General features: G+C 38.5%; 2 long non-coding RNA genes across 2 annotated transcripts in view; one reads left to right on the top strand and one right to left on the bottom strand.

Moving 5' to 3' along the window:
* The first annotated feature begins 373 nt into the window (after positions 1-373).
* Positions 374-13,698, top strand: LOC309338479. The gene is made up of 5 exons (XR_014154918.1): positions 374-592; positions 1,233-1,353; positions 2,954-3,142; positions 11,246-11,352; positions 12,372-13,698. It is a non-coding gene; the product is annotated as an uncharacterized lncRNA (long non-coding RNA).
* The window catches only part of LOC309338499, a 92,094-nt gene continuing 86,326 nt past the window's right edge, over positions 9,178-14,945 (bottom strand). The window contains exons 2-3 of the long non-coding RNA XR_014154941.1: positions 11,555-11,607; positions 9,178-10,008 (exon numbers count right to left, since the gene is read on the bottom strand). This is a non-coding gene — a long non-coding RNA (uncharacterized lncRNA). The remainder of the gene's footprint in view (positions 10,009-11,554; positions 11,608-14,945) is intronic.

Genomic DNA, 14,945 nt, shown 5'->3' with positions numbered 1-14,945 from the left:
GAATGGGCAGGTGGGGGTATCCTGCCATCATGGCGGTTGGCCAAAGTCACCCAAAGATTTAGATTATTATAGGATGTCAACAATTTGCATACATGTTGAGAGGTGAGTGTCGACGATGCATGTGCCATTTGGCAAACATTAGCACCAAATCTTATTTGATGAAATAATTGATTATTATTGGGAGGGGGGTTGGTAAGGTGGTTTCAAGCACTGTCTCATTGGGTCCTTTAATAATAATAATAATAATAATAATAATAATAATAATAATAATAATAATAATTTATTTGTACCCCACCCTCCCTGGGATTGGGATTGTTGTAGAAAGGAATTAGTGCTGTTGTTGGGGTTTCTTAAACTGGTGTGGAACTGGGTACCAAAACAACCGGTTGCAATTGGGAGACACCAGAACAGCATGCAGGAATGTAAGTGCAATGCCTTTGTTTGTTTTCCCTGTCTCGAAGGCAATAAAATGCATTTATTTTACTCATTTGTATATAAACAGTGGGAGGAGAACGGTGATGATTCCAAACTCATCTTTTAGAGGCCAATGTTCAGCAAGAAGACTTCTCTCCTTCCACTGCCTTACGGAGAGGTTTGTTGGCATTTTAATTTTGTTTCTAGGAAAACGCCTGGCGCTCTACAGACTCTGTTTGTTCTGTCTTTCCTTTCTTTCCCCTCCACATTGCTTATCTGAATATATATGCCTGCCCTTTGCTCAGATTTATGGGTTGGGGCAGTGCTGTGTGTATTTACAGTCTCCTGACCTGAAGACCTGGAGCTGAACAAGCGAGGGAGGAAACCAGGGCCCGTTCCATAAACAGAGACAGATATGAGGGGGAGGAAGGAGGCACTGCTAGCACTTAACATTTTTAACGTCTTGACCAAGTGAAGGAATTAGCGATTAGATTAGAGGCAAAGAAAAATGAGAAACACGGTTAAAGATCTTTGGGGGGAGTAAGAGATCTGTTTGGGATCTGGGGTGTATTCTGTGTTTCTTAAGAGAGAACAAACGCCAAGATAGCCGTAATAAACTTATTCAAGTTGTTAAAAATAAGTAAATCAAGGTATGAACAAGATTTCAAAAGTTTTAAAGGCATTTCGGTCAGAGACACTCTTTCTTTAGGTGAAATAAAAGGAAATCTTTTAAATGCAAGCCAAGGTGGAAATGCAAGCTGTTACTGAGACAGAGTTCGATCATTATGAATATCTCCTATTTTTCATGTTTCTTTCAGAGTTTTTTTGAGTCAAGGCTTGTTTCGGATAAGATGAGCTGAAGCTAAAAATGGGGATATCTTCACATTGTAGGCAGCGAATGCTGAAAAAGTGACAGTGATCTGAATTTGTAAAGGAAACGTAAGTTTGAAGAGAACCTGCAATTCACGCAATGAAAACACCGTGTTACTGTGACGAGCATTTTGGATGAAACACTAAACAAAATGGCATTTGTTTATTTCAGATTCCCTTTCACTATAAACAAACCAATGACTAAGTATCATAGATATATCTAAGCAGAGACCAATATTTGACTATTTATTTTACAGACATGTCATAAAAGTTTATTTTACAGACATTTCTTAAAATTGAAATTGTCTTTTTTTTTTTGATCCAGGGGCAGCAATTCTGCTGTAAATTATTTCCCATTACTTCAAAGGTGTCCTCATTCTATTTAAAACAAGTTGCAGGCACACTTGCCCTCTCTTTACAAACCTGGATAATCCGTTTAAGCTTTGCTATTTGAGAGAGTCTGCTTCTCACTCATCAGATATGGCACATTCAAATGCATTAAATTTCAGGCTATACTTTTTACAACTACTGTGAACTAAACACATCCTGGGTGGGTGAGAAGAATTGGTTCGTGAGGCTTTATTAGCTGCGAATCCCACACCTGGGTAGCAAACTCTGACGAGTCTACAGTTAAGAGATTGGGTCTACTTTTTAATAAATGTAAGAATTTGGTATTGTTCGCACTGGTGCAAAACTGAGAAGGGCCAACTTAATAAGCAAATGGATGACAAAGCAGGTGAGCAACATAATGCGCAAAAAAAACCCCCAACACATTCCTCCCTGGAATTTGTTTATTTTTAAATGTTTTAGGGTTGCAGCTCCCTGCTTGCAGCGAGGCAGGCTTGCAAATGCAGGCGAGGGAGGCACTGCCTGTGAGAATTTTGGAGGCGATTACTCAGCTTCTAACCTCTTCTGCTTTATTGTTTGTGCCGTTCTCCCTTTGCCAGTCAAATAATTCTGCTGCTGGGCCCCCCCTATTTATTTCGTATGGTGCATCCCGTAGCAACAGTACATTTGGCCTCAACCATTCCGAACGGAGACCCATCTCTCTATGCCAGGGGAGGGGGGAAAGCACCACAAAGAACATTGAGATGAATTACTCCATTTTATGAGCCATAAAAGTTTTATTCATCTTGACACTGAAACAGGTTTAGGCAGTGAGTTGACACGCCTTAAATAAATAAGTGGAATTAATTCCCCTGCTCTTGAAACAATAGGAGCATGCCTGTACTGCGGGACAGCTGCCCAGATTGTTTCTCCTTGCCGCTTGATATCGATATTATTTGTGTGTGTTTCTGCGCAGCTTCCTCTGGGGTCCGCTTGATCCGCTTCAGATTCTTAGCCTGTTTTATTAGAGGTTGGAAAAGGTTCAAGACCTGGTTGTACCAGCGCTCCCACCGACAGCTCAGGAACCAGTTTGGCGTCTGGTTTGTCTGTTGTTTTACTGCTGACCTTCAAATCAACTTTCACCCCTGACCCTCGAAGGCATCTATCACGAAAAGAAGCTGTTTAACACAAATGGTGCCCATTTATAGGGGAAGAGAGTCCGAAAATTTCCTTTTTATGAAGAATTGGGGGGGGTGCATTGTGTGTTTGGAATATTATTATTATTATTATTATTATTATTATTATTATTATTATTCTACCCTTCTTTTCTCAGTCACCACAGGTGAAATCCCTCCTAGCAGCTGGCTTATGAAATAATGTGAGGGGAGGCCTTAATGAGCTGAAAGCACCCTCAGCTGGAGATAAATATATGCAAATGAGATGCACAAACAAAGGCGCCTGGACAGAGAAATATCTGCAGTTCCGGCAAAATGCTGCCTGCAGCTAGAAGATGAACAGCTTTGATAAAATGGTAACAGAAAGCACCTTTTTATCCCGCAGCTTGTTTTACATTGCAATAGACCATTGTCATTGCGACCCATCGGAGCAGGCAGAGGTTTCTGCGCTGTTTGGAGCAGGGGGGACAGGGGGGTGGGAGTCTTTAAACACTTGTTTTTAAGACATTCGTGAAATATAATCTATGTGCTTATTTCGTTTTGGAAATGGGTATTTATTTTTTTCTCGCTGGAGATGGTCAGGTTTATTTTACCTCTTCTTTGAGGACACTGCATTCAATACTGTGTTGTTTTGGTATATTTCACCTGCAGGTAAATGTTGCTGCATAAGGAAGATTAATTTGTTGTTTGAGATTTTACGGGGAGAAAAGTCCCAAGTGGACAGCTAGTGAGAATCAGCATTGGGGCAAGAGAAGGTGTGGAGAAAACAGGCACTTTAAACGTTTGCGGGAAAAGCACCCAAACAGGCAACATTAATGAAGGCAATCACGTCTCTAAATTCAAAGACAGACATGGAACATGCTGATTTTAATAAGCTTTTAAAGGCAGTCTCTAACTTTTCAAAGGCTTCCTTTGCAATGTGATTGTTTGGGATTCATATTTTGCCAAACACATTCACCTAAATATGTTTCCAATGCATATGGTGGAAGTACCATATCTTTAAGAAAACGTGTTGGCTTAACGTCTGAACTTTTTGCAGATTTAAGGACATTCTCAGAACAGCACACTCTGCATGACTGAGCCATGTAAAGTTTAACTTCAACCCATCTATTTTTGCTTAGCAATTTTTGATATTTAAATCCTCGTTGGATATAAAAATATAATTTAGAAGCTTGTAAAAAAAAAAAAAGGTTGCATGAATCAGTAATGTCTAAATCTAAAAAAAATATACCGGTACCTAACCTTGTAAACTGCTACTTTTATATGGACCTGTTCATTCAGGAATTGTCTTTCAATTTTGTGTACATAGGAAAAAAATCATTTTAAAGAATTCTTATAAAGTCTGGGTGTTTGCAGCTGCTACTATGAAAGTTCCAAATTTTGGACTCTCAAATCATCCCCCCCCCCCCCACACATTTAGTTATCTGTTTGGGAGAGCTTCAATTTTTTTAATACAATCATATAGATACAGATGGAAATAAGTATTTCCATGTGCCTGTGTACACATGTATGTCATATTTTCATAGCATACAATACTCTTTTATTAATCCTCGTTTCGGTGTCTTTGGAGCCTCAAGAGTTAAACGAAGCCTGCGTGTATTAAAGAGGATTTCTCCTCCCACCCAGGTTTGAAGCTGTTTCATTATTACATTCAGTTGCTGTTGTTTAGAAAGGGCAAACAGCATCTTAGGCACAGAACGATGAAATTACAGCTGAGATTTAGGTTAGCAAAAGCAGCCTTCCGCAGGCTTTTATGATTCATTATTTCCCATTAAATACAGTATTAGAAATGTACACCAGATAGCTCATGGTTGCTGCTCTCAGAGCACATTATCTATATTACACAGGCCTGGGGAGCAGAATTAGAAAACTTTTGGGGAATGAGCAATATGTGTTTGCTGATAGAAGTACCATATGGCTCATCTTCATCAATTGCTTTCATTGCGACTCGGATGCTGAAGAAATTAAAGTTTTATTTGATGTGGCACAGCTTAATGAACTGTCTTCTGTTAGGAAAATTGAATATGTTTCCTGTTATTTGAGTGCAGAGCCCTCATGGTTCGCGGCTGATGAGGGATGCATTATGTATTGTTTATTTAGCATTTTAAAAACAAAAGAAAAAATCCTGAAGAAAAAATGGTTTTGCATTGAAGTTATATTTTCAAATTTTTATCCGTGTATTGCTTTACCTCATCCTCACATTCAATTTATTTTCTGCTTATTGTTTAAATGCCAGAATGATTGTATGTTTTAAAAAGGTATTTGATATGCAGTGTATATTCTATATCTTGTCTAATTCCCACATTATCATTTTTAAGAAATATAGAATCACCATCGATAAGAAGGAAACACATCTTATCAGTTTGATTTGCTTAACTTTTGATGACGCTGTTTCCATCCTGCCACCACTGAGGAGTTTTAAATGCTTCAGCAGTTTGTGTTGAGATCTGGTTTCTGTGAACATAAATGCCAAAAATGGAACAAAGGAAAAATCTATATGTCTGAACATTTTCTAAAGGAGACATCTGTGGATTGCAAGACATTGTTATAAAGTTGCACCAAGTTGTTAATGGCAACATGGTCAAAATGGTAAGGGAATATAATGAAAATGTGAACTATTATCCAATGGTCTCTTTCCATTCAGGTTAATTAAGTTCCAGCAACAGAGATGAATTTGGCATAAAAACTGTAAATATAAGATGTTTAAAATGATGAGAAGCAATCAAACACAAAAGATAACGTTTGACATTTGTAGCAAAGTTGTATATTACGGTAGTTAAGTCACTAATTAGTGGTTCAACACAGACATGTTTTAATTTGGGGGGGGAGGAGAGGCATTTGAATAACTGGAAATTTTCCAAGGTCTTTGAGAGTCAGCTTTGATCAAAGAAAAGGAACCCCCCCTCCTTCTCCTAAAGCTTTTCTGTACTTGCATATCAACCATAAATAAATAAACTTTAAAAATAAAAACGTTTAGATGAGCCCATTTTTCCACATCTCGCAACACTCAAGAGTTATTTTTCCAAATGTAAAAAGCTATTTGTCACTTGCCTCTTCCGGTTTTTAATTATTTATTTTATTTTTGATGGGATCTGGCAAATACTACCATTATACAAATTCTGTTGGAATCCACATACTATCCATTAAAATAACACTTTCTGTTATGTTTATTGTATTTGTGCCAAAACTTGCAGCTTTTGCTCAGGAAAACTTTTACGACTGACATCACAAGGCAGTTCATATGAGGAGTGTCTTTGTCTTTTGCTGAAAAGCTGTTGGGCAATTCCAGGATACTACATAGAAACCTGTCTTGGAGGAGAAATGGTGAAAAGGGATATCCTCCTTTGTTTTTCGTTCTACACTTGCCATCTTTAAGCAGTCACAACTGTCTTTCCCTGTGATCTAGAATTAACTAAATTGCAATGAAACAGACGTAAACATGCAGAGCCAGCGCTGCTGAAGCCACACAAAAAGTTTGGTTTAAAACAGTGGCGTTTCTTAGTGAAGAAGATGGTGCATTTTATGAAACACTCTTCCATGACAGGCACCTCCTTTGAGGAACACCATTATGCATTGTTATCAGCGTGGTGTAATTTGACTGTTGACAAAGTATCTGTGGCAGTGAGAATGAAAGCAGTTAGAAGTGTGTCGGATTGTAATCAAAAAGATGCTTAGCTGTGCAACACTGCTTCTTGAGCAGATTTGAATCAACATTGCCTTGAGGGGACATGCACATACAAAAAAAAAAAGTCCATTAATTTTTAGTGAGAAAATTAGAGTGGCACTTGATGAAGTGAAATTTGACATGCGTTAATTGCTCCACAGCTCTTCTAATTAGAGATTTTCAAATTCTTTTACTCCTGTCAAAGTGATGCCACATTGTCTTAGTGGACAAAGAGTAAAATTGCAAATTGGGCGGATCAACACGGAGTAATAAGACTTGCTTGTGCTTTATTTTGCTAATGTCAGGATTTGAATTCTGTGGCTCTGCTTACAAAAGTGAGGCAGGAAACTAACAGAGAAAAGAGCATTTTATTGCAACACTGTGTTACTGTACAATAAAACAACTTTCAGTTGCTGTCTCATCAAACCTGAACGGAAAAGGAAAAATACAATGTACTGAATTTTGAACTACACATTCTTAGCCTAATTCACGGCTTAGTAAATATGAATTGCTGCTATATTGAACTTAACAGGGTTATACCTGATGTAAGTCCCAGTATTCTCTTCAGCTGGGCTGTGGATCAGGCTGCTAATAGCTTATCTTAAGCCATATGACCTCTTCAATTCGATTTTTGTCTGTATTAAAACAAATAGGGAAGTGCAGGGATGCATTGGTTCTTAATGTACATTTTAAATATGCAGTTTAATAACTGAATACAAACAGTGAAATTTGCATTTTCTCTAGGGCAGAAACACAAGTAAGCTGAACCATGCCTCTGGTATTATCTTGTGAAATAGTAAATGAATGTACAGTATTGCAAATGCAAAATGGATCTTAAAGGGTGATTTTAAAGCTGCTGCTCTTTGCTAGCCCTTGAACCCTTTCTTAATTCATTAACTTATTGAATTTTTTTTTTTCAATTTTCCATTTTCGTGCAATAACAATATTAATGCTGGGGCCAAGGCTTGATTGGAGCTAAATTACTTGCTACCTGCTGGCATTTATTTATATGGCATTGAATTATAAAGCTTTGCTATTGTCATGCCTTGGGCGAATTGTTTATGACACCAGTAATAGGAGTAATTGTTATTGTTGAAATTACCTGTCAGCTCCCCATAGCAGTGGCCCTTGTCCCACTGACAAATAGTGACAGGGGAGAGGGATCCACCACGCATCCTCCTGATGACTTCTCCTCTGATAATAAGGAGTGCAGGGCCTCTGATAATTTGCCTGTCACTGCTGAGTGTGGCTTAGAGAGAGTTGGCCAAATTGTTGTCATTCACTTTGACAAAGACAGCAAAATGCTCTTGAGCAGGAGGGAGGTTTATCAAAATAAATGAAATTGCTTACACATCCTTTGTTTAGATTCCACCCCCTTCCCAGTGGCTTTGTATGAGCCTTTTAAAATTGCAATACATTTCTTATCATGGCTACTCGAATCCTCTGCGTGCCACAAGAAGAAGCCTTTGGCAACTTGCTGTCCGCTAAGCGAGAAATATTCTCAAAAGGCGAATCCACCCAGAATGGTTAGTTACACTGAGCTCAATAATTATAAGCAAAATGTTTGGTTCTTTTAAACTAGCTGTTTGTTTGTTGTTGCATGTTGTCATGTGTGTGTTTATCCCCACACCCTCCGGTTTTGGGTTTTTTTATATAACTCCAGGCAAAAAGCTCATAAACAGATTACCGCTTTTAACACTGAAATTGCAGTGATGCTCAGCTTCTGCCTCCTTAAATCATGATGTGTGCCTCAGAAACCGGGACTCTTCCTTTCAACACCATGTGATTCCTGCACAGAAATTAGTATGTCCTCTAGAGGAAAAGCTTTAGCATCTTAATAAGCAAGGACTGTTTTCAGTCACAGAGAATTGGTGCTCACAAGGAATGTAAAGAAGCAAACAGCTTTGCTGTGCAGCGAAGACTTTTGCTTTTCTTAAATGCTCTGCCTGACCGGTGGAATTGGGATGATGTGGGCTGCAGAGAATGGTCATATCTGTCAGATGTTTTTAACCAATTGGATTGTGCTATTACTGAGAAGTGTTCTCTGATTTATTCAACACATTTGCCAGCTTATAGCTGCCAAAGCTGATCGTACATTTACGATGTTCCAAACAGGATATCCTTATAAACTCCCTCTCGGTCCAGTTGAAGGGATGAGGCCGATTCCTTCTTTTAACCCATTGTTCTGTGATAGCAATAATTACCTGTATCTTGGTCTCCGTCAGCTGGCAAGATCAGTATACTTTGCCTCGAGGGCTCCTTAAACTTGTCCTTATCTGATGAGGAAAAGCTATTTAACAAGTCACTGTTGTTGCATAATTTCCTTGGCTCTCACAATGTGGTTTTGTGGATGTAAATATCTGCAGATGAGAGCTGACTCTACACAGCTGGGACAGGCATTTGTTTACACGGATGCTGTTTCTTCTGAAATCAGGTTTGAATCCTGAGAGAACTTGTGGGTGTGATGCTAATCCACTTCACATGGCTCAAGGGGGGATAACCACACAAGGAAACAAAATGTTTGATCCACAAACCAGTTAAACTCCCCTGCTTGGATTTTGGCCTGTCAATAGCAAAGCCTTAAACTGTCTATTCCAGAAAATGGTCTCATTGGAGTAAAAAAGGAGAGCTCCAAAAGTAAGTGTTTTATATATGCCAATTAGCTGTAGAGGATTTTTTTGAGAGTCCTGTGGACATTAGCAGGACTAAATCCACCTAAATCTAAATATTAACTGGTTATATATTAGGCTGCTTGATAGACATTCTGAGGAAAAAAAATTTTTAGCAAAATTATCAGGTACATTGATTTTTTACCTTCAAAATGAGCATAGTGAGTTAAAAGCAGACAACATTCATTTAAGTGGAGAAATATTGTGATTTGTATGTAAAAAAAAAAAGTCCTACATTTGATTAAAAACACTTTCTTTAAAAAAATTTACAGATATTTGAGGATCAATATTTTAAAGACTGCTGTTTCACTTCATGTAATGAAGAGGATATATCCTTAAAGTGCTGAAAGACTAATAAAGCCTAAGATTCAGGTAGCTGGTGGTGGTTGTTGCATAGTATAATCCGGAGGCGGGAGGCTAGTTGAGAGCAACATATGTAGTCCCAAGAGGAAAAATACAATGGAAGATGAAGATATATATTTAAAAACTTGACATATTTCATTGTTTCACTTATCTGTACCAGTTGATGTATTCTTTTATTAGGTTTCCTAGAAATCTGTGGCATGTTTTTTTCTCCCTAAAATCACAATACATCTTAAATGGATTGCATTCTTCCAGCTCACTTTGACGTGCACTTATTAACTGTACTTTTATTTTTATCTCTCCTCTCCCCCACCACATCTTCCCTCTCCCTGCCCCTCCAGCAAGCACTGAACTATATATAATTGCATGTGGAAATGCAAATGTAAACTTTTAAACATTAAAAATTGGCTATGAAGGTGTATTATTAAAGTGAAAGAACAGCAAATCCATTCCTTTTTCCTTCCATGAGGGATCTTGCAGCCCTCCATCCTTGTCAAGGGAGATTGGACGAATCACTTTTACTGTTCTAAATAAGGCAATGCAATGTTAAGAAAAACGTCAGAAACAAATCTCTCCGGATTAAAGTAACATTTCTGCATCATGTCAGCCTCAATAGCCATGCTTAATTTTTTGCATAAATTTGGTGAGCTATTCCTTGCTTAATGTTCAACATATAAACAAGCAACAATTATTATTATATGTTTAAGATTGCTGTGGATGATAACACACAGTGAGCATTGTTGTTTTTCTAACCTTGTGTTATTTTTCAGGATGCATTTTGTTATAGGCTATAAATAAACTGTAAACTATACAATAACCCATAAAAGAAACTTTATGTAATTTAATATGAATGTGCAGCTTAGGGAGGAAAGGAGGGGGGATGATAAGTTCCCCCCCCAAGTTACTCCCATGTTATTTTTTTGAATAAACTGGATTAACTGTACTTAGAACAGCAGATAAGGAACATATTTCTGTTGGCTGAAAACATTCTTGAGGATTTACACAATCATTGCAATGCGTTTATGATTTTGGAGCTGCGTTTTCATATTTATGGAGTATGGAGCACACATATAATAAAGAACATTCACCTACCAAAATCTGGAATAAGAAGTTCATAAATTTAAAAAACGTACAATTACATTTTAAAAAGGGCTCCCTCCCCCCCCTTGAATCCATGCTGAGAGCACCTGCTCTAACTCCTGATTTGTTGTAACCTAAATCTTCTACAGAAGTGCAGACTCTGAAGCATCAGGCTTGTGAAATTATAGATAATAGTAAAACCAAATGGCAAACAAAATATAAGGTTGACTTTTAGGAAAATGGGTTTCAGTGGGCAATTCTTCCCCCCAGCCCTGCTGCCCTAAAAAATGAGAGGTTTTTAAAATAAAAAATAAAAAAGGAATTTAGACAAATTTGCCTCTTAACCTTTAAAGATTTTCTGCCTATGCCTGTATGTCCTTTATTGCATTAATTTTTTATTTAAATTACACCATTAACTGGATATGAATTTATCAAGAATACATATATTGATTTATAAAACACTATCATTAATTATTATAATAGCTAGATGTGGCTGGTATTACAAAGCCATTTAAAGGTTTTTAATATAACTCGGACATACATAGATAGATAGACATTATGGACAAGACTACAATTTAAACTGGCTACCAACAGTTAATGAAATCCATGATTTATATTCTGCTTGAGAGACTGATTAGGTTGTTGCTTTGTAAAACTATTTACTTTTGTGTCATTTTTCAAAGAGCGTCTCATTTAAAAAAGAAGAAGAAGAAGAAGCCAAATAAAATATCATCCCAAATTCACCCAGTAGTGGTTTAAATGCTGGGAATATTTTATAATAGGAGTTTGGGTATGTATCCTACATGCACATTCCAGTTTTAGTGTTCTGTACAATTTCACATGCTCCTCTGCTGAAACAATTTTCTCTTTGGTTTTAAAAGATTATCACATGTATTTTACTCTGTAAAGTGCCCTGCTGGTATAGATTTCCTAGGGTATACAGAGATATAAATATAGATATAATTTAAAATTGTGGAAAAAATGGGACTTACCCAAATGCTGCATAACAGACAGTCACAGAAAAGAGTTTGATTTAAATTGCAATCTGAAACAAAGAGGAGGGGAGGCACAAATAAGGAATGATCTAAAGAAGGCCAAAGCATAGAAGACTTTCATATTTCTGACAGTGCGTGAGTCAGTTATGCAGCAAAGCTTTACATCTTTTCATTTTCAGTGTTTCTGAGCTGCTTGGTTGCATGAGTCTCTGTATATGAAACACTCCTTTCTGAAAAACGTGTGTTACCGGTATACTGTGCTTTTGCTGTCAGCTAGGCAAACCTAAAAGCTATCTGAGGAGATTATCTTCATCTGATGAGTCTAACAATTGTCAGCCATCCCTTAGGGTTAACCAATAGGCTCTTTTCAGGCTATCCTATGTATTAACCATTCTGATGCTGAAATGTTTTATATATATATATATATTTATGGCATTTGGCCTTTCCCCAGGCATGGTGTGTTGGTTTCTATGTATGCAGAACCCAGTTAAGTTAAAAGACTACTTCCTTGCATGAGTCTTCAGCCATCATGTGACTTAGGCATATGCCTTGAGTGTTTTAATGAACCAGCCAGAAGCTCAACTCTCTCCAAATTATCTGATCTTAAATAAAATGCGAACTCTTACAACTTGGTTCTTTTCTTTCCAGTTGATATATTAATCCATAGCCTCCTGTGTAACAACCTTACAAAACATATTGCAAAAACAAAATAAAAAAATTCCTTCCAGTAGCACCTTAAAGTATATTGCTATTAGATTTTTAAAAAAAGTTATTTAAAGATGGTGGCTCATCTTTCATCTGTATCCATATTTAGAGAAAACCTTCTTGGTTCTGGGAAACTGCTGACTGCAGTGCAACAGGATGGAGCACATTGGGCATGTGGCTATCCACAGGGGGCCGCTGGGTCATGTGGAGGACCTCCTATACATGTACTGCTGGCTGAGTTATACAAGGAACACCCAGTCCAGGATGATAACATCGTAATTGTGGCTGCTGTGAACTGGCCACAGTGTGGACTGGCTGACTCACTTCTCATTACTGTCGGCCCCTGGTCAGTATAAAAGGCTTCCCAGCCTCCACTCGTCCTACAACAATGAGTGTCGAGCCCTTACTACCGACATGGACTGCAACACATGTGTTGCGGTTGTACCGCTGTGCACATCGCCAGGCCTTCTGGGCACAAGAACCTAGGCTGCATCACCCTTGCCTTTCGGTAGCTGGCCAAGAATGACATGGCAAATCCAAACGCGTAGCTAGGATTTATGTTATGGAGGGCAGGACACCCACCTGTCATCATCCTCTGTCTAGCAGATTCAGAATGAAATGTCTAAACAACAGTTGTTTTAAATTACTCTCTTTTGACACACACACACACCCCACCAAGCGCTCAGAAAAATCTGTCAAAACCTTTCTACAACTTCTACTTTTAGTCAAGTGTTTTTATTTATTAACTTGATGTGGGGCGGGGACAGCAAGCCCCCTGCCCATGGGCACATCATAGTTTTGGTCTGATAACAGGGATCTCCCCGTCCCTATGCACTGGTGTGCTGAAATAGCATTGCAACCAAGTAACTTGTTTATGCAGGTGACAACCTATATCCCATTAAATAAATGCTAAAGTTTTAATATGTAAGTCATCTTTAAAGGAAAGAGATCCTCTCCCAGATGCCACAGGTCCCCTATTTTCAAGAGGGGAACATCACACTTCATGGTATATCCATATAACAGAAGATGACAAGAAAGACAGACCATGGAAAAATGGTGCGCATCAAAAAATATGTAGCTCTCACTCTGTATATTCCTTGTAATTTGAAGGTGTTGGTTCTTGGATGTTGTAGAAAATACATTTTAGGTGCAAAATAATTAATTTATCTACTAATTCCTTTACAGCTGCATACACAAGAACAGACACTGGCAGGAAACCACTCTCTAAAGGTATCTGCAAAGTACTCTTTAAAATGAGATTTAATCAAAGGAATCAACTAAAGTCTCTAGAATTACTTTCAAATGAATCAAATGAGAAGATAGAGGCTAGAGAGGTGAGATGGATTGTGTAAAAGAGTTATTTTTACCAAATGGACTGTGGATTTTCCTGAAATATCCATACCTTTAATGTAATAAAATACTCAAATGTTTCATACTTTTTAACACTGAGTTTGTGTGATTCATTTGGCATGTCTTTTCTCATGTGCATTTATTTCTCATTAGGGATCATCTATCATTCAGCATCCTGGACACAACGTAACAATAATTTTATATTAATTTTTGCCTTCAGGATCTGCAACCTCTTTCTCAATATTCTTAACATGGAAGCAAATCCAGATAACATCAGTGAAACATGCTTCAGACTGAATGAGCCTGTGACCACAGCCTTAGGACAAATGTCTTCAAACTTCTAAATGCAGAACACTTCCTTTAAAAACATGTCTTGAGATTCGGGGTAATGGTCCACATTACACAGAGACTACGAAAGCACTCCCCGCCCGGATGAACGGTCTTGTGGTTCTAGGATTGGGCTACCCAGGCTTCATAAAAGGTCTTCAGCCATTGCAGCCCATGGACCAAACATTCACTTCCGCTGATTTGATCTGCATTTAGTGTTTCCGTAGGTGAATAATTCAACAACCACAGCAGACAGCTGCTGATCACCAAGATATATCTCGCAACATGATGCAATTTATGCACAACTCAAATTGTAACTCAGTTGGTCTTTAAGGTGCTACTGGAAGGAATTTTTTTATTTTGTTTTGACCATGGCAGACCAACACGGCTACCTATCTGTAACTCAAATTGTAAGGGACCTTGATGGCCATGTAGCAGAGCCCTATGTTAAATACAGGATCTGTATTGGAACACATTGGACTTGTTCACACATGTTAACTGTGGCCATGCCTGTACCACAAAGTAAAGTAAAGGTAAAGTAAAGGTAAAGGGACCCCTGACCATTAGGTCCAGTCGTGACCGACTCTGGGGTTGCGGCGCTCATCTCGCTTTATTGGCCAAGGGAGCCGGCGTACAGCTTCCGGGTCATGTGGCCAGCATGACTAAGCCACTTCTGGCGAACCAGAGCAGCGCATGGAAACGCCGTTTACCTTCGTTTATTTATCTACTTGCACTTTGACGTGCTTTCAAACTGCTAGGTTGGCAGGAGCACGGACCGAAAAACGGGAGCTCACCCCAGCGCGGGGATTCGAACCGCTGACCTTCTGATCGGCAAGTCCTAGGCTCTGTGGTTTAACCCACAGCGCCACCCGCGTCCCTTCACATAGGAAAGTACTGGTGTAAATTGGGCTACATGCAAGTGCACAAGGCACTGGCCACCTTATGGCCCTGACAGGCAGAAGAAGTGTATTGTCACCGTACAAATTGGCTGCAGCTGATGATGCAG

Source organism: Podarcis erhardii (assembly GCF_964252035.2).
Source record: "Podarcis erhardii genome assembly, chromosome: 3".
Taxonomy (NCBI): domain Eukaryota; kingdom Metazoa; phylum Chordata; class Lepidosauria; order Squamata; family Lacertidae; genus Podarcis; species Podarcis erhardii.
Note: the sequence above shows the minus strand (reverse complement) of the source record. Positions and strands in the feature narration are given on the sequence as shown.